A 5,000-nucleotide genomic window follows, 5' to 3' on the forward strand; every position below is an offset into this window, starting at 1 on the left:
TCTTTAATAGTAATAATAATAATAATAATAATAATAATAATAATAATAATAATAATAATAATAATAATAATAATAATAATAATGATAATAATAATAATAATAATAATAATAATAATAATAATAATAATAATAATAATAATAATAATAATAATAATAATAATAATAATAATAATAATAATAATAATAAATATCTGTGGTTTTTATGTCGCGCCTTACCTCGTATCTCAACAAGCTCAACCGTAACATGATTTGATACTCCAGTGTTACACACACACACACACACACACATGTATATAATATATATATATATATATATATATATATATATATATATATATATATAAATGCTCCTAGATCCTGCTTGGTCTGTCTACTGTCTATCAAATAACCCAATAAATTAAAGATAATTGACATAATAATCAGTTTCATTAGGTTTTGTTTGCATCTTTTGAATTATTGATAGATATACACTCAAATCAGTTTATATATATATATAATGGTTATATATATATATATAATATATATATATATAACATATATATATAATAATATATATCTATATACTATATACATAACACACACATATAATATATAATAAATATATAGTATCATTCATTTAAATATAAATAACACATACAAAACTCTCTTATAGAATACAAGGTGTTCGATAGAATACTTTTGATAGTGATATGAATGTAACTCAGTGGACAGAGGATAGGCTTCTGCTGGATTGCTTGTAAAGCTGTTTCGGGAAGAATCCTTTGATGTCCTCTACTCTCTACTCGGGGAAATTGCGCATGGATTCTCTTTAAATTTTCTCGTGGTCTTTCTCTCTCTCTCTCTCTCCTCTCTCTCTCTCTCTCTCTCTCTCTCTCTCTCTCTCTCTATCTCTCTCTCTCTCTATCCTCATCTTCTTCTCTCCTCTCCCTCTCCCATCCTCCTCTCTCCTCCCTCACTCTCTCCTCTCACTCTCTCTCTCCCTCTCTCTCTCTCCGCTCTGTCTCTCTCCCTAAAAATACATAAATTAATTAATTGTTTAATAATAATAATAATAATAATAATAATAATAATAATAATAATAATAATAATAATAATAATAATAATAATAATAATGATAATAATAATAATAATAAGAAGAAGAAGAAGAAGAAGAAGAAGAATGCAATTTAAAAGATAAAATAAAAAAAGGTAAGATTTAAAAACATATATTAAAAAAAAAACATTTTATGAAGATGTCAATGAATACTATTCTATCTTTCTATCGATCTGCAGTCTGTTTGAAAACATCAAGCAATGTAACATCGACGTGAAGAACAAATGTGGATTAAAGGAAATTGTTAAGACGGTGGAAATGAGACTGGAATTCCTGGACTATGTCAAAAAGTATTGGTGCTCCGGACCTAAAGTGATAATATTGGATCCAAAGTAAGTCTTTTTCTTATTCTTTTAGTTTAACCCTCTCCTTGCCAACCATTTTAGGGATTTACCCCAAAACTTCACACCCAATTACACAAAAAATCATATTTTTTATCACGCAAACATAATACCAGTAAAATTCTTGCGATGCATTGTTCTGAAGCTAAACATGCAGTATAACACACTGTTCATTTTCTTTAAATTTTATGATGTATTAAAGACATTTGGGAAAAAGAAAAATGTTTGTTTAATCGTAATGAATTTGACAATTTTCCTTTAGTTGGTAAGGAGAAGGTTAGACAGGTTTGCCATTATAAATGCCACATCTCCATGCATCTCAGTTCATAAGCTTAATCTTCCTTCAGGCCCAATTCTTTCATAATATCGTCCCCTACTCTATCCATCCATCTACTCTTCAGGCTTCCCATTAAGGTGACCAATGAAGCTCCGTCGTTTTGATAGTGGAAATTAAATAATGGAGTATTCCACCCTTTAGTAAGGTCTAATTTTCATTGTCTCAAGGAGTTAGTTGCATGCAAGTTGTAATATACTTTTAAGGTTTACTTTCCTGCTGATTGTATATATCTAATATTTTCTCTCCCACGTCCAGCTCTCTCTCTCTCTCTCTCTCTCTCTCTCTCTCTCTCTCTCTCTCTCTCTCTCTCTCTCTCTCTCTCTAATTTTTTGAATTTGTACATGAGTGCATTCAAGTTCTTTTCTCTCTGTGTTCCAAATACAACCAATTGTATGAAATAATTATATAATTAATGTAATAGTTAAACTTGTCTGTTTGCATAGGACAACAAAATGTTTGACCTAAATTTTAGGATTTTTCTCTTGCCTCGAAATTGTTTTAAAAAGTTGACAGCTAATCATTTATTTTGGTAGAACAGGAAAATCCATTGTCTGAAGAAACATTGATTAATATTATCTTATTAGCATTATTATTATTATCATTATTAATATTAGCATTATTATTATTATTATTATTATTATTATTATTATTATTATTATTATTATTATTATTATTATTATTATTATTATTATTATTATTATCATTGTTATTATTGTTATTATTATTATTATCATTGTTATTATTGTTATTATTATTATTATTATTATTATTATTATTATTATTATTATTATTATTATTATTATTATTATTATTATTATTATTATTTTGACCATCATCTATTTATTTTTATTTTTGTTATGGATTATTTCACTGTTGTAAAAATAATTTTGATGGTGATGATGATGATGATGAATGAATGATGATGATGAGGACAACATCGTTGATGATGATGATGATGATGATGATGATGATGATGATGATGATGATGATGATGATGATGATGATGATGATGATGAGGATATTGATATCGTCTTTGGTAAAGACTATTATAATAGTACTAAAGAAGAATATCGATAAAAAAACCAAATATAATTTAATCCATGGATTGAAAATGCTTTAATTTTGATATAAATCATTTATCCACAGAACGTTGGCGAAGCTCGGTGGATGAGATAAGACAAGGAAATATAAAGTCTTAAAGTATAAAGTAACGAAATAATAACTGACAGACACTTATACCCTTGTTTTGCGTTTATTCGTTACATTTGATGATATTAGAGAAATATGATGTATTATATGTGACCCGCTGGCTCAAATATTATAATAATGATCATGTTGATGATGATAATATTAATAATTATAATAGTAATAATAATAATAATAATAATAATAATAATAATAATAATAATAATAATAATAATAAAATAATAGTAATAATAATAATAATAATAATAATAATAATAATAATAATAATAATAATAATAATGATGATAATGATGATGATGATGATGATGATAGTAGTGGTAGTAGTAGTAGTAGTAGTAGTAGTAGTAGTAGTAGTAGTAGTAGTAGTAGTAGTAGTAGTAGTAGTAGTAGTAGTAGTGGTAGTAGTAGTAGTAATAGTAAGTAGTAGTAGTAGTAGTAGTAGTAGTAGTAGTAGTAGTAGTAGTAGTAGTAGTAGTACTGGTAGTAGCAGTAGTAGAGTAGTAGTAGTAGTAGTAGTTAGTAGTAGTAGTAAGTAGTAGTAGTAGTAGTAGTAGTAGTAGTAGTAGTAGAGTAGTAGTAGTTAGTAGTATAGTAGTAGTAGTAGTAGTATAAGTAGTAGTAGTATAGTAAGTAGTAGTAAGTAGTAGTTAGTAGTAGTATATAGTAGTAGTAGTAGTAGTATGTAGTATAGTAGTAGTAGTAGTATAGTAGTAGTAGTAGTAGTAGTAGTATGTAGTAGTTAGTAGTAGTAGTAGTAGTAGTAGTAGTAGTAGTAGTAGTAGTAGTAGTAGTAGTAGTAGTAGTATAGTAGTAGTAGTAAGTAGTAGAGTAGTAGTAGTTAGTAGTAGTAGTAGTAGTAAGTATAGTTAGAGTAGTAGTAGTAGTTGTAGTAGTAGTAGTAGTAGTAGTAGTAGTAGTAGTAGTAGTTAGTAGTAGTAGTAGTAAGTAGTAGAGTAGTAGTAGAAGTAGTAGTAGTAGTAGTAGTAGTAGTATAGTAGAGTAGTAGTAGTATAGAGTAGTAGTAGTATAGTATGTAGTAGTAGTAGTAGAGTAGTAAGTATGAGTTGAATGTAGCTTGCGTGTGAATTAGCTTGCGTGAATGTGTGTGATTCAGTCATGGTCGATGAGTATAGCTGCTCTCTCCATCCATGTTGTTAATTGTTTCCATTGGTCACGATCCTGGGCCAGAGTTTTGAGGCTGTCAAGATCTTGTTGTGACTTTAGTACAGAGGGCACTGCAGTATTGATTAGTTCTTCAGGGATTAATTCGGCCTCATCTGAATCCAGAAATTTCTGAGATGTAGAGAGGTCCTGGTTCAGGATAGTTACTATTGATGTTCGTAGTCTCCCTACATATTTGTTGCCATGAAGGAAATAATCTGTCATTGCCTTTTGGATGTTAGCTTCTCAACCTAAGATGTGAACAAATAGCCTCCATCGCTGTTCTTTTATATTGTACTCAGGCGTTGGAACCTGTTTTTTTTCATAGAGATCAGTATTTGTAATTGTCTCTGGTCAATAGATTCCGATTACTCGACGTAATTGTTTGCGGTGGTATGAATCGAGACTTTCTAAGTTCTGTTTTGTGAGGCCCCGGGTTCCACAATTATCTGTCAAAACTGGAATATTCAGTGCCTCTTAAATTTGTATTCGTGTATTCTATTGCAACGATGAGGATAATTTAACTCGATCGATGTTTGATTGACGAGTTTTCTGGCCAAATTTTTAAACAAAAGATATTGTTTGTTTTTTTCTTCCAGAGAACGGTAGTTAACAGGTTAATATTTATTTGATTAGAAATAACAAAATCAAACTGGATTGAGGGCCGTGATAAAAACTACCAACGAAAGACTGAAAATGGAGAGGCTTCGGATGGGAGGAATACAGACTCTCTGTTTTCACTATTTCGTAGTTCTTTTTTTTCACGATCCCTGGCTTCATGCAGGCACCACCGCTCTTTACGATAAAACCTACCATAGGGTTTCGAATTTTGAACTCGTATCCACTACAGGCGACATTTAAT

General features: G+C 29.4%; 1 long non-coding RNA gene across 1 annotated transcript in view; it reads left to right on the top strand.

The window, feature by feature from the left end:
* Window positions 1-1,270: 1,270 nt before the first annotated feature.
* LOC144956138 (uncharacterized) overlaps window positions 1,271-5,000 on the top strand; it is a 95,405-nt gene continuing 91,675 nt past the window's right edge. The window contains exons 1-2 of the long non-coding RNA XR_013641886.1: window positions 1,271-1,425; window positions 2,918-2,978. This is a non-coding gene — a long non-coding RNA (uncharacterized LOC144956138). The remainder of the gene's footprint in view (window positions 1,426-2,917; window positions 2,979-5,000) is intronic.

The sequence above is a fragment of the Berghia stephanieae genome, chromosome 10 (assembly GCF_034508935.2).
Source record: "Berghia stephanieae isolate SIO BIC M18660-M18661 chromosome 10, UCSD_Bste_1.3, whole genome shotgun sequence".
Lineage (NCBI taxonomy): Eukaryota > Metazoa > Mollusca > Gastropoda > Nudibranchia > Aeolidiidae > Berghia > Berghia stephanieae.